Source organism: Pleurodeles waltl, chromosome 3_1 (genome assembly GCF_031143425.1).
Source record: "Pleurodeles waltl isolate 20211129_DDA chromosome 3_1, aPleWal1.hap1.20221129, whole genome shotgun sequence".
NCBI lineage: Eukaryota > Metazoa > Chordata > Amphibia > Caudata > Salamandridae > Pleurodeles > Pleurodeles waltl.
The window spans coordinates 1,534,256,140-1,534,280,379 of NC_090440.1; positions in this window are offsets into that span (position 1 = coordinate 1,534,256,140).

Below are 24,240 nucleotides of genomic sequence, written 5' to 3' on the forward strand. Positions count from 1 at the left end.
GCTCTTTTGATAGAGACCATAGTTAGATGTTTTCCAAATTCATGTTAAATTGTTTTGCATGAAGCCCAACATGCTGATGCTAATTCAAGGTTAGTTAAGGAGTAACGGATGCAGATGGACAAATGACTGTATTCTTGTTTTGTTGAATAATGTACTAATGATACTCTGCTAAGGTTGATTCATGTTAACGTCGTGCTTTGTTCTAATGTTCATAATCTATGCTTTGATTAAGTTTTGCTCAAATTGCCAAATTATAGTGGTTTTGATGTGCTTGTTGATGTTGAAACTAATAAACATGATATTAGATTGTAAATAATAGGGAATAAATATCCTAACTCTTACTAGATTTGTTGTGGTTATTCATGGCTGAAAGGTCATGGTGCGTCCGCTGTATTGATCCATATTAACGTTATTGATTAGCTCTATTGATTAGTCATTGTGCATATTAATGAAGTTATTGATCTATTGTTTGCCATGCTAAATGGATATCTCGTTCTGGGAAGTCCCCATACGTGGTCAAAAGGTTCATTGGCCTAAGACGTGTCTCCTTGTAAGTTTACTTATCAAGGTTCTGACACGTTATCAAAGCTACATGCTTCCTTCAATTATGTGGTCATACATGCCGATCCTTACCTGCATTGTGCAGTTCTGTCTGGCCGAAAACACTGGACCAGTTAATAGATGAGAAACCCAAAGATGCCTTAATACTACAGTTCTTGGTCCCATCATTGGAAGGGTGAACTCACAGTCCCAACCTTTTGGTGAGATGTTACGTCCACCTGCCCCCACACAACGTGAAAATAATTGATTCTTCATAGAATGAGTGACAGCTTATTGTGGGCAACATTTCATATTTGCCTTGTGGCAGACATCAGATTTATCCCCCTCCATAAACGTAATGGCGATGAAGAGGACTTGTCTAGCACTAAAGCCCTTCTTACCAGTGATGTGATGCAGAGTGGTGCTCGTTCACACAGACAACACCATAGCTGTTTTCTAATTAAGATAGTGACGCTGCATCTACTCAGAGCATCTTTGCCTGGTGGTCAGGCACATTGTGAGGGTATTGGGACCAACAATTGGGGCTGTGGCTTTCCTAGTGGAGAAAGGGAAAGTCTGATTTTCCTAAAAGAGATACCGTATGTAAGATGAAAATACCCAGATCTGAGTCACATGTGCACTGTGCCATAGAGCTCAAAAAGCACATCACTGATGAGGCCCATCAAGATTGAAACCCGTCTGAGGTTCCTTATGTTCCCACCTATAGTTTGGGTGCCACTGTTCTTATCTGAGCGAGTCGCAGTTTGACTGGTCCCTTTACGTATAGAATGGCATAGTGGGCAAAATAAACAAGGGACTGGAATGCAGTCCAAGTATTTTTTCTTTTTTGAAGTCGATCAAGCTCCTCTTGTGCCTGCTGGTCTTCACATTTTTATGTCCAACACCAACAAAAGCAATTAATAGGCATCTCCACTAGCTTTATAATTCAGAGTCTTCAACTTCATCGTCAAAGCCTATAGTCACTCTACAACACACACTTTCATCACCCATATTAATACCACATGGCACTAGTTTTCCACATAAATGGGCAGAAGTGTAGATGTGGTAGGATTACCTGCTGCTTGCCTGTTAATATGCATTCTGCTGATATTACCCTCTATGGGCTTCTTCCCAGGTGATAACAAGTTTGGGCCAGATGTTTTCCATAAATTGCTTGCCTAAACATATGTTGCATAATGCCACTCTTTTCTTTCCTCTTTCCCTTATTTGCCATTTGTTTATTCATTTTAACTAGGAGGAAACAGCAGGTAATAATGAAGAACAGGCAGGGTAAAAAAATTGTATTCATGGCGCATCATAAAAGACTTTCAAACAGATTAAAGAGTAGAAGCAAAACAGTTCAGTCAGCCCACCCGCCATCATAAAACCACCATTGGCAAAGCCAGCGGGTCTCGGCAATGGGCGACCTATTGCCTTTAGCAATGGGGTGGGGGTTGGGGTGGTGAATAGGAAGGCGGATGGGGAGTTAGAAACTGGTGGCCCATGACCTTCAATGCTGCAGTGTTGAGGGCGAAAGAAATGGATGTCTGTTTCTAGAGAATGTTGTCTGTAATGAGGCATGTTTAACAGAAATGCAGTACGTTAAATCAAAGTGGGGCCAAAGTGGTAGCATAGGCTACGCAGAACCATGACTAGGGGCATGAAAGGGCCTGGACAGCAACAGTGTATTACTAAATGTGTGTTTCCATAACAGTGTAGTGAGGGTGGGAGGGCTGCATGCCAGCAGCACAAGCCTTTCAGATTAAAGAGATGGGTTCGGAGGGCAGACTTGAATACTGGGGGAAACAGTTTTGCGTGAAGTTTGCTGTGAGGCCATTCTTGTGTGTGTGTGGAGTTGGTGGCGGGGCTGAGTAGCTCAAGAACCTGAATCATGTGCAGTGTAATCTGAGGAGACATAGGTGAATGAGTCCAGAGTGTTGTAACACAAAATGATGACCCCCAACCACATAATGTGCCAGGTTGTGGCAAGGGGCCCCTGAGAACCCTATACCTCACAGATATTTACAGGGCTTTGATGGAATGCCCCAGTGCCTGACCTGCAATGGCCTGCATTATGCCCCTGACTGAGATTACATTTGTGCAGACTGGGAAAGGTTCTAGGAGAGGGAGGGATGAGGGCCCTCACAGAGCGGAGGCTTGCCTCTATTTTACTGAAGGAACTGAAGATTTCCCTGTAGTAAGTGAAACTAAATAAAAGCAGCAGCAAAGCCAGAGCCCGTTGTCCAGGCAATGCACAGAGCCCCATTCCTGGCGCTCAGTGATGTGGAAGGTGGCTCCTGGGAGTGCTGACTCTGGTGCCAGGTGTTGCAATTGCCTGGCTTCCCCTCACCAGCCTGCGCTGCAGGCTTGATGGGTATTCTGGGGTTTGTAATGAATTGGAAGCCAGCAATGGTTGAAGACTGCCTTAACCACATCACGAGCAGAAAGGCAGAAACAGAGGACAAGAAACAAGCAGAAAGGCACAAACAAAGGGCAAGAAACAAGCAGAAAAAGGGCAGAGAGGCACAAACAGAGGGCAAGAAATAATCTGAAAGCTGGCAGAGAGCCATGAAAAAAAAGCAGCCAAATGAAACAAACCGAGTGGCAGAAACATGTGTGGTGGGCTTAGTCACCCATTGAATACAAAATAAAAAAGTAGTCTGGTTACAAAATGGCCACTGCAAACATTAACAGTGGTTGGGGAATGTTCTCGGGAGGGCTAAACACCAGAAAAGGCATGACTTATGCATGCCTTTGACGAATGGAGATACTGAAAAATGGATTGACAATGGTGCCAGCAAATGGGAGGGCTATGGGTGGGCTGAAGCACACAATGTCGATACAGCATGCACTGTCTTGCGAGACAGTGCATGCACGCTGTTTAAGCCGAGACCTAAGCAAGGATACAGTAAGGGGAAAGGGAAGGGAAAGTGGGGAGACAAAAGGAGTGGATAGGGATGGAAGGGAGAGAAGAGAGGGCATCTGGTAATGAGACAGGATAAGAATAATAATGAGAGAACAAGGAATAGGTAATCCACTAGCAATAAGCAGATATTTCTCCACACGACAAATGAGAACAGCAATATAATAACTGTATATCAATCTAGGAATATAATCAGACAACTGGATAATCAGATTTCAGCCGCCATAGTAATTTATCAATGAGGTAGTACAAAACAGAGCAGAACATAAAAAGCATGGACCGGGCTAAAGAGGGACCTATTTTATGGGCAAAGTCAGGGCAGGAGTACAGCCAAGTGAGTAAATATTTGGCAGCTGAGGAATGGTAGTGAATGGTAAAAAAAATAAGATGGGAATGGGGCAAGGGTACAACCCTCTCCCCAGCCACATAGTAGAATACCGAAGCCAGAAATGTAGATACAGCATTTCTTGGTTTGAGACAGCGTACGCCTGCCATCTAAGCTGAGACCTAAACAAAGATTCAGGAAGGAGAAGTGGAAGGGGTGAAGGGAGTGGGAAGGGACTGAAAGGAGAGAGGGCTTCTGGTAGTGCGAAAGTGTAGGAAGGATAATGAGTGAACAAGGAATAGGTAATCCACTAGCAATAAACAGATATTTCTCCATGTGATAAATGGGAGCAGCAGCATAATAACTATATGACAATCTAGAAATGTAATCATACATCTGGAAAATCAGATATCGGCCCTCATGGTAAATTATCCAAGAGGTAGTACAAAATAGAACATATCCCAGCATGGACCGGGCTCAAAAGGCAGATAGACTGACCTAAAGTATGGACAAAGTCAGTGCAGGTGTACAGCTGAGTGTGTAAATATTTGGCAGCTGAGGAACAGAACAGTAGAGGGTGGTAAAAACAATAAGATGGGATTGGGGAAAGGCTACGATCCTCTTCCCAGCCACATAGGCATCCCAACGCTAAAAAAGCCATCACCATTATATGGCAGGGCCTCCTCCACCCTAACTCGCAGTGGAGTCACAAAAGTAGAACACCGCTGCCAAGAGCCAAGTGAGGCATCTCAACTAGATTTTCTGGTGAAATCCCCATGAGCCACTGGAAGAGGTTGGAAAACCGCACTAGCACAGCCAGTCCATTGCCAAACAAAGGAGTGAAATAGACAATACATATCTTGGCTACTGTCAGAGCCATACCCTCCCACCGAAGAGTATGCAGGTCAATATTAGGAACATCAGTTGTATCACGTAAAAGTGAGAAGACAGTGTCAGTGACAGGGAACTGTGGTGGAGTAGATGGGCCCATACAGATGTACAATAGGACTGTAAAGTCCTAGAGCCCCACAGGATATGGTAAAGGCCATAAAGAGGTACAACACTGATTGTGTGGCAACAGGCGTGCCCAGTAAGACTTACGTGAGAGCAGTACCAGTCATGGAGGACATTAAAATAAATAAACTTAACTCAAGACTCTCTTAGTACTCTATCATGGCCGAGAAGCAAAGTAGTACATTCCTCAGACATGTATTCCTTTCAGAGGAGTGCCTGCCTGTGTAGTCTAATCGCCATAATTGAATGCAAAGCTTTGATTAGAACCCCCCAGCATCCCAACACCATTCCCCTAATGCTGAAGAACTGGAGTAGGACTACTGCCCCTTTGCTCTGTGTGCTTTGCTGGGTTGGCCTGCAGTTGCTGCTTCTGCCTTAGAGAGGACAAAGACTGGAATTTGCTCTGTGTCCTGCTTGTGAATATTCTCCAAGGGCTTGGACTAAGTTTGCCCCCTGTTCTGAAGTCTCAGGGCCATCAAATACTTCATCTACCAGGACCTGGGCTCTCTTGCTGAGACCCCTACCCTGCCAAGTGGTGCCAGATGAAAATCCACGCACTGGAGACGAGCAGCAGAAAAATCAACGCAGTGCCTGCACCACAGCTGAACAAATCAACGCAACACTGGCGAAATCAATGCATCGCCAGCTCGGCATGGATTCATCACTGCTGCACATCCGGATTTTTCATGCATTGTCCCCGGGCATCAAAACCTGCAACATCACTGCACAGACCTGAGGGCTGCTTGTCTGGAAATAGACACATGTCATCTCTGTGAGGAAAGAATCAACGCATTGCTTACCTGGTGGAGAAAGAATTGACACATGGCCTCAGCTGCGAGTAAGGAATTGACGCAAGTGCAGCTTTATTTTTGATGCATACCAGGTACTTTGTGCTGAAACAGCGCATCTATTGAGTTCTGTGGATTAAGGTTCTTTTTAACATAAACATTCATATCTTTGCATGTGTTTGTTGAACTTTTGATGGTTTGGTCTTGTTTGATTTAGATAAATATTGATAAATTTTCTAAACTTTTGTAGTGTTTTCACTGTGTTACTGTGTGTGTGTGTGTGTGTGTGTGTGTGTGTGTGTACATATACTTTACACGTTGCCTTTGAGATAATCCTGACTGCTTGTGCTAAGCTAGCAACTACTGGGACAGGGTGTAAACCACTGCCAACTATACCCCCCATTTCTAACAATGCGTAGTTATTGGGCATCATTGAATGAGATGATTAGAGATTAACCTATGGTTAGGAGTAATAGGGGTAATTCCAGGAAGATTCAGGAAACATGGGCGAAGGGTGATTCTACTTTAGATAAAATCATACCAACCTAAACAACAGTCAGTCTAATGGATAAAAGAAGTAAATGAGGATAAATCAGGAAGAAAATCATTTGAAGTATGTGTTAGGGAAGGAAGGTTAACAAACCAAGGGATATAGAAAAGAAAGGGATGATAAAATAATGTACTTAAGGTGTAGATGTATGTTTCATTTTGCTTCTTTCAAATGTGTTGCTCTGAGCAGGCATTAAAAATGCCGAAAAAATGACACCAAGAAACCTTTTAGGTTTCTTTGCGCTATTTTTTTGGTCCCCCAGACAGGGGAATACCCCCCTTGCTTACATTATGCCTGGTGCAGGCAAAATGTGGTACAAGGGGACGGCATTGTGCCACTTTGTAAATTTGGTGCTGCAATTTTGGCCTTGTATAACCATGGTGTCTAGTGTGAGTTCTGCCCCTCCCACGTACATACACTTCAGAGACTCAGACTCTAAATCACATTTAGTGGCTGGAAATGGACAAAAAGAATTGGAGCTTGATGCCCCCCCAAAACGGTCAACTGTCAGGCAGCCATTCAGGCTATGTGAGGAGGAGAAGCTCTGCAAGACTCCTGCCTGTGACCAGGACTGGGGGCCAAGGCCTGACAGTATCCCAGATGGGTGAGGGGACATCACCCTTGGAGCCAGGACCATCAGTGCTTAGCTGCTTGCCAAGACCAGTGGGCCATGTGAGGAAGAGGAGAGTGTTAGAGGGGGCTGGACCACTGGCGAGTCCTGGTGACTTAGATACTGGTAGCACTGTATGAGGAGAGAGCTGCTGCACGGATCTGGTTGTGGCCGTGTGCAGGTTTAAGTCAGTGACACCTGTATGCCAGAGGTGGACCACCATGAAGTGAACCATGAACCTTACTGCACCTATTGGGTCATTGTTCCTATGCAGATTTGAAGTCGTCAACCCCGTATGCCAAGGGGGCCACTGTGAAGTTTATTCCTGTGCCGATCGGGCCATAGCCCATGTACAGAGTGAAGTGGGTGGCCCCGAATGCCAGGCGGGCCTGCAGTGAAGACTGCTGCTGTGCCGATTGGGTTATAGCCTGTGTACAGAGTGAGGCTGTGGCCCTGTATGCCGGGGGTACCATCAAGAACGTAGTTTGTTTGAGACTGTCATCAGAAGGAGGAGGAGCCCATTGTGGTGAGAAGTACAGGCCCAAACCCCGACCAGCGCCAGAAGTGTTAAATCCCCACCTTCATATGTTGGGAGAATCTCAGGAAAATTACCAGCATTGGAGAAGATCGATGATCCAAACCCCAGCCGCTGACTCTGCAGAACTGCCTGTGAGGCACTCGAGGACACCCACCCACTGCCTCTCCAGGGTTGTGTATGAAGAAATCACCAGAGACAGCCACAGCAGCTTTAGTGCCCTCTAAGGGGCCTTGCTCGGAGACTTCAGTCATGGAGGTCCTGCTGATTCAGTACAGATTTACAGGTCAGATGGCCCCGGGGGAACTTGCATGCCGTAGAGTGCTGGACTACTTTTGACTTTAGTAAAAGTTATAGTGGTACCCCTGAGACTCAGACTATTAGTGGGGCTTAACCCGAATGTCTGCTATAGTTGATGGGGAATAACCCCTATCGAGAGGAGAGTGGGACTTACGAACCCACCTCTGAAAGCACTAGAGCTGTGATCTCGGGGACTGTTTATTTTCTGTGAATTCCCTGTTTTGTTTTGTGTTGGTATGTAAATGCACCTTTTTTCATAAAAGCACATATTTGACACGACAATCATTTCTTGCTGCTGCTATAAGTATATTGAGTTGTCAGTGTTCACCACTCTCTCCCTCTACGCATCCCCCCAGCTCCCACCTCAGCCCGCACCCTGAAAAGCCTTGGACTGCTCAGTACGCGTTACCACTGCTGAACACACATAGGCTGTACCATCCGCACTCTTGCCATCCACATATGCAGTCTCATGTACGTCATCGTGGTCCTGGTGACGATGCTTCATATCCATGCTAGTGACACTACTGCATATATGATACATGCAATGACATGGTATCTCCTTCCTGTTTTCTAAGGCATTGCTCACTCCATTGAAATGGAATGTTTTATTTTATCCCGAGGGCCTTTCTGTCTCTGTGTTTTTGCATTCTTACGGCTTCAAAAGAGCCAGTGATATGGAGGGATCCGAGGGAAACAAAGCTGTGACATACTCCTACTTGGCGGCAGAAAAGTCACTTTTCGCACTGCGATCTCTGGCAGTTATCCAACGATTTCAGCCAGATTCAAGACACAAATGGAAGCTGTGGGAAAACACATTTCATGTTTAACTAATGAATTGCCACTTTCTAGCTTCAATGATTCGAAACAAAACCTAAAGCTGTCGTAATGTAAAACCAACTTTGCTTTATAAGAGGCGTTGACAGCCACCGATAAACCTTATTGAGAGATGTTAAACAATAGTTGGACTGAACCCGAGGATGCTGCAGAGAAAAAAACAAGACACTCAGAGCCGAGGTCACAAAATGCATGTCCGTGTGGATGTTTTAATCTGTTTACACTCCTACAGTAATTTGCTGCTAATTAATTTCTAAACAGAGCACCAGACCTTGAAATTACGAAGAGCAATAAATAATGATGAATGAAATGATGACCCAAGAGCTGAAAACGGTGCCCAATTTAGGAAATTATTTCTCCAGGCCTCGCAGCGTGATTAATAACTGCGCAAAGCTGAAAGCCGAGACAGACCACTATATGACTGGCATCTGTGCTGGCGGCTAACCACTGGCATGGCCAGATTAGAACTGGCTCGTGACTTCATCAGAGTTTGAAATTGGCAGAAGGCCTGGATCCAGTTGGTTCTGCCTGAGAGGCTTCTTGTCATAGTCACAGATTGCTGCGGCCTACCGCTGTTGTCCTACCACCACGCTGCCCACTACCTTAAAACCAACAACTGAAAGCGGGGTTGGCTACCTGTCACCTCCTCCGCCACATTGTTTTGTGGGTTCCCTATAGTGCACATTGAAGTCAGATCTCACACATGCTGCATATGTCAATGACCTCATCACTAGGCCCAAGCAAAAGTTCAATTATGCTTGTGTAATCTTGCGTAATTTCTAGCATTTCCAGGTGTTGTTGGGTGAAATGCATAACATTACGCCATTCCACCACATCGCGTGATTGAATCTTTCCTGGGAGCACGGAAACAATAAGAATAAACATAATAAACAGAACTTTTTTAAAAAGGAGCAAAATGCTGAAAACGCATTTCAGGTAATTTTGTGTATTTTGCTGGGTACTTCCCGACATACAAAGTTCTTACAGGCCTATTTATCCTGACGCCATTCCAGCGGGACAAGCAGCCAGCGAGACCAGACATTATTTTAATCGAATCCATGGATCCATGACTTTAAAACTTTCTCCACAAGTGTGAGCCTCCTGTCAAAAAGACAGAATTCTGTTTATGACACTGGTGCATACCCTAAATCATTGACAGTATCAGCAAGGCACTGAAAGTCAGGTTAGTTCATCAAATAAATTATAAGCATCCTCAAGGCCTAATGAATGTACACAGGTCCTAATGAATTTCCGAAACACGTCAACTCCCATTGCAGGGTCAGGTACGTGTTGGCTTTAATTCTCATTGTAATAACATGCAAGGTACTTGAATTCATTAAACGTATAATCAGAAGACTCCATTAATGGACCTGCATCGGTAGTCCTGCAACCAGAATTACTCATACCACAGGTAACAGTAATTCTGGGTTGTGGGAATGCAGGCACTTTGCAAGGACAACTTCGGTTCTTGCATGTTAGTCCTCATTTGTGGGCCATTTCACCTCAATATTTCACCTGCATTGAGCCGATGAAATGTCTGGGTAAAAACGGGTGCATGGTTATAACTCTGAGTCATGTGTAAATCTTGATATGACCCGTATTTATTGTTACTCGATTATCATGGGCCTCTTGTAATGTGAGCCTGGACGCATTTTTATTCCTCCCCCCATCTCTTTGCACTTCTTGTTGGGGTTTCCCAGCATTTGAATACATGGAACGTTTGTACAGTAGGAAGGTTTTTACACTAATGTACACTAGAGCAATATAGCAAGGTAATGATGGAGTATTTTTTTTCAAAAGGAAATTCTTACACGAATAGTATAGTTCCTAAATACCCTTCTGTTTTTTGTAACTCGAGGCCCTGCTATGATAACTCTGAGGAGCAGATCAGCCTACTGTGTTTTACACAACAGGGCTCAGTTATTTTTTCGGCAACAATGTCTGCACCTCAACACAAGATCTTTTTACAGCAAGGTTCCTAGTATCTTCTAAAACACCTGAATGGCTATTTCGTTCACATAAAATGGATCACCTGACCTGGCTCAGAAGAGTTACTATGTTGTACTCCAGTGCAATCTATCCTTAAATACTTCCTTAGTGGTGTAATCTCCCACTCTGAGGACGCACTGAGGTCACCACCACCAAATCTTTCGTGCAGAAGTTTCCATCAGCCAATGGAAGGCACAGACAGCCATCTCAGTGACCCCTCAATGCATGCCCCTGCAGTCGTTCCCAAAAGCAAATTCATTTTTTGCCCATAACCAAACTGAAAGTATAGTTGGGTGAACCATCATGTATCACAACACACCCAGCAAGGAAATGCAAGGTCTGCCTTTGAAATCCTTAGAATATATTCTGGCAAAGGTCAACACTTACACCATACACATTCTTCATAGGTCCACTCGTCAATCACCTCCCAATAACAGTGCCTCAACACCATCCTACCTGACCTTCAGTCCTCAATTGCATCCAAATTGTGTCAAGGATGCTAGTGCAGGTGTCTTTAATAAAGTTTATTAATGAGTGTTTCTGTAGTTTGAATAATGAGTTTATATAGAAAATGAATAACATAGAAAAATAACGCATACATTTGAAAATGTGACCTCTAAGAATGGCCACCAATCTTAACAAATTGTACTAATTAATGATTAATACATATGAAATGTTAAAAAGTAAAGTATTAATGCAATAATATTTCACATAAAGGGTTATGAAGTATTCTTTAGTTTATTAATTGTAGGCCTCAACTTAGCGAGTGTCTTGGCCTATTTTGCCAGGCCTCATGCAGAAGCTGTATTTCTTAGCGTTTAATAGAAATGCTGACCGAGTGAATTAAACTGTGAAATGTCCATTGTCTTGTTAAAAGTGCTTAACAGAAGCTTTTCGTGAGAACCGACTGCTAGGAGATGATGATCCTGCTAATGTAACATTTTATGTGTAATATGTTTGAGAATGACTTTCCCAGGACAAGGACAATGGAGATACTGACTGGAGTGGAAGCTGCAACAATATTGTTACCTGACAAGCCAGATGAAGAGAACATCGTAAAGTGGACCAATCAACTGTATGTGAATGGTGAAATATTAGAATTCATAGATTTGGTATAGAAATATTATTGGACAAAGAATGATCATATGATTGATCAATAGGGAATTAGGGGATAGTTTAGGTGACTTTGATATAACAACACCGCAGAGAGAAAAGACTTCCGACTTATTCAGATTTTGAGAGAAGAAGAACTTTAGGAGAAATTCGAGATTTTAGGAGAGAGACATTCATTTCAACATTGGGCTCATATTCGCTGACTGAGAGACTGATGCTTTGCTGATCGACTGATGACCTGAGGACGAAGACTGATTCTGCTTTGATGACCCATACCGAGAATTGGTATAAGAATGAAATGTGATTATTATGCATTTTTGCTTTTTCTTTCTAGGTACCAACTGCGCTTCCTTAATAGATTCATAGCTAGATGTTTTCCAAATTTGTGTAACTAAATTGTCTAGCATGCTGATGCTAATCTGATGTTAGTTGAGGACTCTGACTGATGACGAAAAAGACAGATGTTTGATGGATTTCTCTGCTTAACTACATGTATATCATTTCATTAACGCAGATGACTCTGCTACTGATATGCACTGTAAATCTAGAATGTATCGTGGTTCAAGCCTTGATTAGATTACGTTTCTTCTGCTGCTTTGGACAACCAGTGCTGTTTTTGTATGTGTTTCCTCTGATTTTGAGATTAATCTACATGACCTTAGCATTGTTAATATAGGGAAATTAACATACTAAACTTTTACTTAAGGTATGGTTATTCATGGCTGAAAGGTCATGGTGCGTGACATTTACTGACTCCATTGATTATTGATTTTATTGATTACTATTGATTGTTGAATATTGTGTATTGCTTATTGTTTATGTACTGGAGCTATGGTAAGAACTTCTTAATTGCGAGTGAAAGGGCTCATCAACCTATTCGGGTCCCCTCGTAAGTACACTTATTAAGGTCTGACACGCTAACAAGGGTGCTTTCTGTCTGGGGCACTGGGATGTCTGGGTCCCTGACCAGCCCAACACCTGTGCTCGTTATAGAGCATGAGAACACCTTGGGTTTCCTACTAAGGTCTACTCATTCAACGCAATCACACCCTGGAAGGCCTGATCTTTCTAACTCTAATCCACCAAATTTCAGACTAAAATGCTGTTTTAACTCTAAACCACAACTCCTGGCTGAAAGGCATGAATCTAGATTACTGTAAAAGACAGAGATGATCACCCTCAAGCAACTGGTCCAGTCACAACCAGAAACCCATAAAATGGAACAATAAAGTAAATACCTGGTTCAACAGTGGACCCAGCGCAACAAAATTGAGGGGCACTGCTCTTGACCGGTGCCGGAGCAAGTCAGAATTAATGTCAGAGGTCAAAATGTTCTGAATATATAGTCCTGTCTTGAAGGCAACTCAAACCAGAGCAAATAAGGTCAGTTTCCAGGCTCAGTCCTTACAAGGAAAAAGATTACTAGAGAATTATTCCAGTTCTAGAACCCTATTAAAACATCTGTTTCTCCAAATCCAAAACTCCATCATCTAACCTTGGTAACCATTGTTCCTAGCCTAATGTCTGAAACCATAAAGACCCTGTCACATGTTAAATCCCACCTTATGACATCTGAAACAAGAATTTTCAACCTGGCTCCCTGAGTCTGGCGCTGATTATCAGTGATCCCATCAGTGAAGTACTTTCTAGCTGAGATGGCCCAGTAAACCAAAGTATTCCATCATCACCCATTTGCTAAAAACATATGCAAACCCTGTATAAACAGTCTAAGTACGGGCTCCTTGTTGACTCCTTTGCATCAGAGAAGCACTGGCAACACAACTGCCTGTGGCTCTAACAGCACAATGGTCTGCCACATAAAGGTGTACAAGCTTCTGATCAATGACCAAGTCATGAATGCGTCTGGCACAAATGTGAGGAGAAACTACACTACTGAGGTCAGGGAATAGCTACTCAATTCCTGAGACCAAGAACAAACGTGCCCTGATACAACAGTATTTGCCCTTTACTTTCAATGCAGTTAATCACAAAATCCATCTTGGTAGTGTTGCATTATATATTACCATAAGTGGCATCGTCCTTATCTGTTTTATGTCAATCTTTGCTAACTCTACCCACCAATTAGACATGGATTCTACCTTCTATACTATCATTGTTACCTTCTGGGCAGTCGGTTAAGCACAACCTCTCTTTTCAAGCGTCTTCATCAGCTCTTTTGCTTTTTTGAGTTGAGTGTAACTGATAATGGAGCATGAGCAGGATTGTAACGTTGCTCCACATTCGTGGCTCAATGAGGCTTTTACAGTTATCCATGGACTGGATAATATAATATGTCATACCCAAACACCTATGAATGTCTCTTGAACAGCACCTCTTCTGGAGAGGCACAGGACATTGAAATCTGGGGAACACATGATTCTATAACTTTCTGTGCAGGGCCTTCCCAGGTAAGTTAGTTTTTCATGGACACAGAGAATGATGAAAGTCTCAGTGTGGCACATGGCTGTCATAGGTTTCCCTAGATTCTTGGCACTCAGGGCTACCGTTATGCTGAGGTTCCTTATCCTACCCATTTGGAAGTCTTTGTGATGCAAATGAGGAAGAGATATCAGATCCACATTGGAGGTTTTGTTGTATGCCAATGGAAGGGTATGAGGACTGGTACCCAGGCTCTCTGCTGTTTTGAGGTGGTTGGCCACCACATGTGTAGAGTGGTATCTGCCTCTGCAGAGGTCTTTCACTCATGCTGCTTATAGTGTTCACCAAAGTTAGTTCTGGAACCTTGAGCAGAGGGTCTTAGCATCTCGGGGCACCCTCCCTAGCCTGTATGGATGGCTTGGTTTATATGTGGACAAAACAGCTCATCATCAGTGGGCAATAGTATACAACTTTGCAACCATCTTTATCGGTGGTTGGTTGTTTTGAAAGAGTAAATTTGACTTGTATATGTTGCTGTGGGATTTCGTGGATACTACCCGCTTAAAAGTGTGCAATTCAAGCTTGCATTCTGAGTAGTTCTCTTCTTATCCTGTCAAGGTGAGCTAGCAGGGCAAACTGATCAGGACCATTTTCTTTTCTCTCTGATAAAGCACAACCGTGCAGAAATCAGGGCCTGCTATGGTCTTTGAATGCCAGTGCAGGACCAACAGATATTGGGGGTCATTCTGACCCCCGCGGGCGGCGGAAGCCGCCCGCCTGGCGTGAACTGCCAGAAGACCATACCGCGGTCAAAAGACCGCAGAGGTCATTCTGACTTTCCCGCTGGGCTGGCGGGCGACTGCCAAAAGGCCACCCGCCCGCCCAGCGGGAAAGCCCCAGCAACGAGGAAGCCGGCTCCGAATGGAGCCGGTGGAGTTGCTGGTGTTCGACGGGTGCAGTTGCACCCGTCGCGATTTTCAGTGTCTGCCAAGCAGACACTGAAAATCTTAATGGGGCCCTATTAGGGCGCCCCTGCAGTGCCCATGCCAGTAGCATGGGCACTGCAGGGGCCCCCAGGGGCCCCACGACACCCGTTCCCGCCATCCTGTTTCTGGCAGTGAAAACCGCCAGAAACAGGATGGCGGGAAGGGGGTCGGAATCCCCCGCCGTGGAGGATTCCCTGGGGCCGCGGGAAACCGGCGGGAAACTGCCGGTTTCCCTTTTCTGACCGCAGCTGTACCGCTGCGGTCAGAATGGCCCCAGAAGCACCGCCAGCCTATTGGCGGTGCTTCCGCAGTCGTTGTCCCTGGCGGTCCATGACCGCCAGGGTCAGAATGACCCCCATTATGTTGGTCAGAGTTCTAAATGCTTGTTCACAGTTTTTCTACCACAAGTGCCCAAAACGTTGCATACTTTTCTGATAGGACTGCTTCAAAGTACCAGTGTTTGATCTATTCTAGGTTGGAAGGTACCCTTCTGTAATTATAATTAGTTGTTGCCTGGATTTGGCAAAGCTGTGAAATAATCACGGGAATAATTGCATACCTGTTGAAAGCTAAACCTTTTTAAGAGTAGTAGCTTGTGCTGCTGGGTTTTGCTATCTTTTCTGGTTACACTCTTAGGGCCATATGTACAAACACATTTTCCCATTGACACAGAATGGGAAAAACCCTTTGCTACATCTGGCCCTTATTTCCTTGACCAGTGTATATGACACCGATGTTAGAGTATGCATTGACATTAAATAACAGAACTATTGCAGACTAGTAGACAATGTGCTGTGATGACGTTGCTATTGCTACACTTACCAGGATGTCTGCCACCAGCATTCACCTCTCTTGCGAATGCTTGTTGGACCATAGCCATGTGTCCAGCTGCCTTCAGTCTGTTTTCTACCTTTCTCCCCTCTCTAAAATCTCCGCATTGCCTCTAATAGGGAAAATGTTAACAAGGGCCTGGTGCTATCTCAGAAATTTTGTGGTTAAACAGAGGCTCACTGACTGACCTGGCAGAAGGTCCCAGCTTAGTGAGGGGGTTGAGGACCTGATTTTTGCATGGAAGGGAATGAGAGATTTCTCCGGGGTAATACACAGGACATTTAGGTCTTGCAGTCCTCCATCGACCCCATGTTAGCCTTGGAATTTCGCTTCCGTTGGATCTGTTTGTTTATGACGACATGTGACCCTTCACACAAAAAAGTGGCTTTGTGTTAATATGTTTGTAGTGTGGTTTTTCAGACTCTCCTGTTCTTGTTATGGTGTTTGGCAACATTTTGATGAACCCTTAATTGCCCTCACTCTTTGGGTTCAAGTAAATCTGTTTTTCTTGTTTCCATCTCCCTAAACCTTGAGCTCCTGTGTATGGTATTTCTTGAGCTAGCGCTACACTGTGATGAGGTCATCTTGATCCCATGTTCCTGGTCACTGTGACTCCCTGTCTCTTTATTTCCTTTCTTCGCAGCAATGCTTACATCAAACGTTTTTTATCAAAAGGCTTCCTGTTTGTTGGTTCTTTGTCCCTCATTATTCCTGTCCCTGAAGTGTCATGTCGCAGGGTTCCCTGACCATAGACAGGCCCATCTCCCTCTCTTACCTCCTCATTGGTTTCTTGCCTGTGAGTTTTCCAGTTCTCCAAGTTGGTGGTTTAATAGGTGTAGCTATCGGACTTGCCATCTCATGGACCTTGTATGGATTAAGGGATATTTATTGACAGCAGACAATCAAATGGAAACAAAGGGAAGATGTGTATATGAAGAAACAAAGGCAAGATGGACATACAAACCTAACTGAAATAAATCAGCAGACAAAGGGATTGTCTTGCTGTTTGTCAAGTGAACGTCTGCTCTGCTGGTTTCATTGAGCCATAGATTGCTCGGCTGCGTTTGCAGGTTGGCAACATCTGTGGTGCCTGTGCTGAATGTGGGATTAATGAGCTGAGCAAAGGATAACTCTGCTGTCTGTGACAAGTGACAGGTAGCTCTCCAGTCAATGATTGATGACTCATTGTAAATCATCTGAGGGAGGAGTAGCCCTGCTGTCTTTCACAAGTCAAGGATTGCAATGTTCTAGGTAAGAGTTAAATCATCTGGGCCATGTAGATCTCTGCTCTCTGTCACAATTAAGGAATAGCCTGGCTTCCTTTGCTAAGCTTAGTTTAGTTTAGTTTTATGAATTTATAAAGCGGGTAGCTACCCTAGGGCGTCCCACCGCTGAGATACGTGAAGACTCCTAAGAAGGAAAAAAGAAAAGAGAAAAGGGGGAATTAGGGCAAAGAGTTAGCAGCAAAAAGAACCGTTTTTCGATTCTTCCTAAACTGACGTTCCGAGGGTTCATGACGAAGCTCTGAGGGAAGGGAGTTCCAGAGCCGAGCAGCTCTGACCAAGAACGAGTTGCCTCCTAAATCGTGCTATGTGGACTTGCCGGGAGGTAGACGAACGTAAAAATCTGGCAGGGGCATAAATAAAAAAGCAATGTCTGAAAAAAAGGAACCCTTATCATGTAGGGCTTTGTGGACCAGACATAAGGCTTTAAATTGAATACGTTGTTTTATAGGCAACCAATGGAGTGCTACAAGTGCTGGCTTCGCAGAAAGATGCCTAGGTAGATTAGTGAGCAATCTGGCTGTGGCATTCTGTACAACTTGAAGTTTTTTTGTTACATAGTCTGGAGAGCTAAGGAATAGAGAGTTGCCATAGTCAAGGCAAGAGAGAATCAGCGCCTGAATAAGGATTCTTCTAGCCATGGGAGGTAGAAGATTAAAAATCTTCCTAAGAGATCTTAAAAGGCCAAAGCACATAGAATAAACCTTTTTAGACTGGAGCTCCATAGTTAGATGAGGCTCAAGCCAAAAACCAAGGCTTTTGATATGTGTCTTAGGAGGGGGAAGGCTACTGAAGGCCTTTGAGTAAGAGGTCAGAGGGATAGCAGGAGAGCCATTACCCACAATCATTACCTCGGATTTTTCATCGCTAAATTTCAATTTAGATAGGGTCATCCAATTGGCAATGTCCATCAAACAATGGGAGAGACTGGCAGAAGAGGAATGCCCAGTGCTGGAGATGGATACTACTAACTGGGTATCGTCAGCATAGGTGACCATAGAGAGGTTATGGGGGGAAACAACCTTAGCTAAAGAAGATAGATAGATATTTAAAAGAGTCAGGCTAAAAGAAGAGCCCTGAGGAACTCAGGTCAAAGGATAAGTATCTTAAAAAAATGAACAGTCCAAAAGTTGAAAAGATCTTCCGGTAAGAAAAAAGGAAAGCCAAGAAAGAGCAATACCTCCTATCCCCATGTTGGAGAGTCTGTGGCAGAGGAGGTTATGGTCCACAGTATCAAATGCTGCACTAAGATCAAGTAACATAATGGCAGCATGGCACCTTGATCTAAAAGTTGCCTGGCAGATTCAGTGACTGCTAAGAGAGCAGACTCAGTACTATGCTGGGCTCTGAAACCCATCTGAGAGGGATCCAGGAGTTTCTGGTTCTCTAGATAACTTGTCAGTTGATGGTTGACATGTTTTTCCAAGACTTTAGCTAAGATAGGAAGAAGAGCAATAGGTCTATAGTTGTCCAGAGAAACAGGATCCAATTTGATTTTTTTTAGAAGAGGTTTGATGACAGCTTGTTTAAAAGATTGAGGCAGAGAGCCTAAAGACAGAGAGCAATTTAAATTTTTTGTTAGTGGCGGAACAATAATGTCTGAAGCCAACAACAGAATGGATGGAGGAGCAGGGTCAAGAGGAGAGCCAGAATTAATATTAAGAAGTAAGTTAGTTACCAATGTGTCTGTAAGGGGTTGGAAAACATTTAATGCCGTTCCCGAGACAAAAAGATCAGTTGACTGGCAGTCAAGGGGTTCTTGAGGTAAAGAAGGGGGAAATGCAGAGTATATTTTAATAATTTTGTCCTGGAAATGAGCAGCTAATAGATTACTCTGTTTGATAGATGCCTGTATAGGAGAGTCAATTTGAGGAGTCCTTAACAATCTGAAAAATTTATTTGTGGGAGTTAGAAGATTCTTCTATTTTAGTACTATAGTAAGTAGTCTGGACTGCTTTAATATTCTGATGGTAGCATCTGATAGCTTGCCTGTAACCCTCCATAGAGGAAAGGCTATAGTTCTTCCTCCAGATTCTTTCCAGTTATTTGCAATTCTTTTTAAGTTCTAACAGAAAGGGTGAGAACCAAGGATTGGTCTTGTGAGTAGTTTTCTTTAGTCGTGTTTTAATGGGCAGAATAGAGTCCAAGGAGGTAGAGATCCATTTATCGAACGACTCTGCGGTGGTCAAAGCTGAATGATTAAAGATCATAGGAGAGGCACGAAGCGCCTTATGCCATTTAGTAGGTACTAATTTGGACCAGATTTGTCCCGATATTTTAGTCTTGGGTTGTGCGCCTAGAGAGTGATTGTATTAGGGAGAAAAAGACAGAAGATAATGATCTGTCCAAAGTGGGGGCAGGGGAGTAAAAGTCACAAAATCAGGGACATTACTAAAAATAAGGTAGATAGTGTGGCCTTTGAGGTGGATGGGATCAGTCAAATATTGAATCAGGTCTAAAGCAGTCAGGGAAGCTAGTAGGGATTTAGCAGAAGGGCAATCTGCATTCTTGGAATAAATATTAAAATCTCCGAGAATGGTTAGGTTGGGAGTTTTGCAGATAAGGCTGGCAACAGCATCGGGTAAGGCTTCTAAGAAGCTAACACAGGAGCCGGGGGGTCGATAAAAAGGAATGCCAGAGAAGGTGAAAGTGGGCAATAGATATAAAGTAAAACTCATGCTCTCACAACCCGGAATATCAAATGACGAAGCAACATATTTAATCCCTGTCTTATGGATAATAGCAATGCCACCCCCTCTTGTATGGGGTCTATCCACATGAATTATTGAGTAGGTGGAAGGTAGAGTTCTACGAATAACGACAGATGAATTATCCATCAACCATGTTTCAGTAAGAAATAAAGCATCAGGTTGGAGATCTTCTAAAAGGGTATAAATGTGTAGAAAATGTGCCGGCAGAGAGCGACAATTAAGCAAAAGCATTCTGCCTAATTGATGAAAAGAGTTTGTAGAAGGAAGGAAAGTAGCAGGTCTCCAAGTACGACTGGGGCATGTGAGGGGTCATAAGAACACAAGGTGTTTGTGAGGCCAGCGCAGATCATAGGGGTTTTAGGTGCAGGTAATTGTAAAGGAGTATAAGCTAACCTATTAATGTCAAAAGGAGCAGCGTTTCTGGGCTTTGGGCTCTTCTGGGCACGGACGGGCGCAGATGGGCTTGCCACTGGCGCGCCCGCTGCGCGCATCCGCTGTGCGGCCAACAAGCAGAAGGCTTTAAATACCCCATCTGGGGAAAGCCTGGCGCCGGGATATCTAGCGGCTAGACCGCTAACAAAAATGCCGACCAAACATGGCCTTACAAGTAAAAGGAAGGAGAAAAAATGGAGACTGCCGAAACCACTAAACAAGGGTGCCGGCACCTCTTATAGTGGAAAAATGCCCCCCAAAAGTTACAAATGCCACAAATTGAGTGTCCAAAGAATCACCTAAAAGTATTAAATTTCGTTAAAAAAACAAATTTAAAAAAAAGCAACTCAGGAAGAGTCACGTACCTGATCCGGCCGACAAGCAGAAGGCTTTAAAAACCCCATCTGGGGAAAGCCTGACGCCGGGAAATCAAGCGGCTACACCGCTTACAAAAATGGTGGCCAAAAATGGCCTTACAGGTAAAAGAAAGGAGTAAAAATGGAGACTGCCGGAACAACTAAACACGGGCGCCGGCAGCTCTTATAGTGGAATAATGCCCACCAAAAGTTACAAATGCCACAAATTGAGTGTCCCAAAAATCACCTAAAAGTATTAAAATTTGTCAAAAAAACAAATTAAAAAAAAGCGCCTCAGGAGGAGTCTAAGCTAAGCTTAAAGATAAATCGACTAAGCTCTGTTGTCTCTGGCATGCGATAGATTGTTTTACTGTTTGGAAGATGTACAGTACAGCTCTACCCTCTGCATTGCATAAGGCGTGACCCAGCTGAATAAGGACAGGTCTTCTTTCTTTCCCAAGTCAGGAGTAGCTGCGCAGTCAGAATTTTTCAGGAAATAAATCGTAATATGACAGCTCGTCCTCTGCCTGTAAAAAGAGAGCTATAGCTCTGCTGTGAAAATATTAATGTTAATTAGTGCAACAATTTGTTTTGTGTTAATAGCCAATTTTCTCCCGGAGGAGGTGGCAGCTGATCACAGGAGGACAAATCAAGTTTTGGTGAAAATTATCAAAATTGTTTAGAGAAAAAAAAGAGCCCTTTCTCACACCCTCAAAGAAACAAGAGCCCAGCTTCCTCAGAATCGATGTGTTGATAAAGTTTTACTCTTAATGGAAAGGGTAGATAGGATTTGTCATTTTCACGCTGAGGCAATTTTACTATGCAGCGTCAGCATTGACTGAATTGAAGGTAACCAGGTGCATGCAGGTAACAAAATGGACCCAAGGTTTCTAGCAGGAGAAGGGCAAAATAAGGGTTCAGGAAGAAATTAGATGTGCGATAATGGAGCTTAGAATGCGGTGTAGAGAGAGATCTGAACAAACTCTGTTTCAGAGTTTCTGGGAAGCCCTCTGAAGAGTTGGTCAAGTCTAGACACCAGGTATCTTTGGTCTATGAGGTATTTGCACCCAAGGTCTAGGGTGAACAGCAACGCTAGTGAGATGGTGAGATCTACTATGCCACAAGCTGTATCAAGATCTAGGGGAAAAGGACAGACAGATAGACATACAGCAGGGTGGCTCAGTGACTTAAATACTCACCATTGAGATATGTTGTGATCTTCCAGTTATTAGTCTGAAATGCCCCAAGATTTATCACATCTATCACGAAGATGGTATTTGTTAGAAATGAGGTCTTTGATTGGCAGTCAGGTTACCCCCTGTCCAAGCAAGGACCCTCACTCTAGTCAGGGTAAGTCACACACAATCCAAATTATCCTGTGCACACCCTCTGGTAGCTTGACACTGAGTAGTTAGACTTAACTTAGAAGCTTAACTTCGAAAACAATGTGTAAAGTATTTGTGCAATAAATCATGCAATAACACAGTGGAAACACCACAAAAATACACAACACAGGTTTAGAAAAATTTAGAATATGTATCTGAGTAGATTAAGGTCAAAACGATCAAGATTTGAAAAATACAAGTTGAAATATCACTTTTATAATGATAGTTTAAATTCTTAAAAGTAACAATGGTCTCTTGGAAGCACAAGGTACCTGATTTGTGTCAAAATTATACGCTCGAAGGCTGCAGAGGAGGAGATGCGTTGAAAAAGGTAGGTGTGCATCGAATTTCCAGGCACACACAGATGCGTTGATTCTTGTCCACACAGCAAGGGCTTTGCGACTAATTCCGGCGCGCAAGCTTGAATCCTCTTTGCGATGTGGGGTCTTTTAACACACAGGGACTATGTGCTGGAATCCGGGGCACGCAGGGCGAAGTCACAGTAGCTGCGTCGATCCGGTGAGTGTTGCTTCAGAATTTCTGTTGCATGGCAGGCGCTGCGTCGATTCATCTTGCAGGAAGTCAGGCTGCGTCGTTCCGGCTCGGGGATGCGTTGATCCAGTGGGCTGTGCTTTGAAGTTCTGGTTGCAATGCTGGCGCTGCGTCGATCTCCACTCAGGGAGCTGGGCTGCGTTGTTCCGGTTCGGAGATGCGGGGATTCTTTCCCCGCTAAACAGTCTGTGCGTTGTTTCCAGCAGGCTGTGCATCGATTTTTCGCTGCAGAAGGAGTTCTTTGCAGAGATGAAGGGGGTCATTCTGACTCCCGCCGGACGCGGTCACCGCGCGCCCGGCAGGAGCCGCCAAAATACCGTACCGCGGTCGGAAGACCGCAGCGGGTATTTTGAGTTTTCCCCTGGGCTGGCGGGCGGCCGCCGAAAGGCCGCCCGCCAGCCCAGGGGAAAACGACCTTCCCACCATGAAGCCGGCTCGTAATCGAGCCGGCGGAGTGGGAAGGTGCGACGGGTGCTACTGCACCCGTCGCGTATTTCACTGTCTGCTATGCAGACAGTGAAATACAAGCGGGGCCCTCTTACGGGGGCCCCTGCAGTGCCCATGCCATTGGCATGGGCACTGCAGGGGCCCCCAGGGGCCCCGCGACACCCCCTACCGCCGTCCTGTTCCTGGCGGGCGAACCGCCAGGAACAGGATGGCGGTAGGGGGTGTCAGAATCCCCAAGGCGGCGCAGCATGCTGCGCCGCCTTGGAGGATTCTGACGGGCAGCGGAAAACCGGCGGGAGACCGCCGGTTTTCCTGCACTGACCGCGGCCAAAGCGCCGCGGTCAGAATGCCCTAAGGGGCACCGCCAGGCTGTTGGCGGTGCTCCCGTGGTCATTCGCCCTGGCGGTTTTTACCGCCAGGGTTAGAATGACCACCGAAGTCTTTTTGGCCCTGAGACTTCAGGAGACAGGAGGCAAGCTCAATCCAAGCCCTTGGAGAGCACTTCTCAGCAGAGCCAGAGGCCAGCAAGGTAGCAGGGCAACGGCAAGGTAGCAGTCCTTTACAGCACAGCAGTCCAGGTGAGTCATTTGGACAGCCAGGCAGCTTCTCTTGGCAGGTTGAGAGTTTCTTTTCTCAGAAGTGTCTGAGTTGGTACGGTCAGGGGCACAGTTTATATACCCAAATGTGCCTTTGAAGTGGGGGAGACTTTGAAGAGTGGCTTAGAAGTACACAAGGTCCCCTTTCAGGACAACCCTGTCTGCCACGGTCCCAGTAGGGAGTTTGGCAGTCCATTGTGTGAGAGCAAGCCACTGTCCTTTGAAATGTAAGTGTCAGGCCTGCCACCCTTCCAGCCCAGGAAGAGCCATTCAGTATGCAGATGTGTGCAGGTGTGACTGAGCATCCTGTGTTTGTGGTTGTCTGGGTGAAATTCACAAGGGAGCAGTCAACCAGCCCAGCCCAGATGTGGACTGTAAGGCACAAAAGAATTTAAGTCTGGAGAAACGCTCACTTTCTAAAAGTGGCATTTCTGAAATAGTAATATACAATCCAACTTCACCAGTCAGCAGGATTTTGTATTACCATTCTGGCCATACTAAATATGACCAGTTTACTCCTTTCTAAACAGAATCTACCACTCAAACAGTTTATGAGGGTAGCCTTAATGTTAGCCTAAGAAAAGAACAGGCCTCACAGCAGTGGAAAATGAATTTAGGAGTTTTCTACTACCAGGACATATAAAACACAGAGATATATGTCCTGTGTTTTTATCCACACAGCACCCTGCACTCTGGGTCACCTAGGGCCTACCTTAGAGGTGACGTATAGGTACAAAAAGGAGAGATTAAGGCTTGGCAAG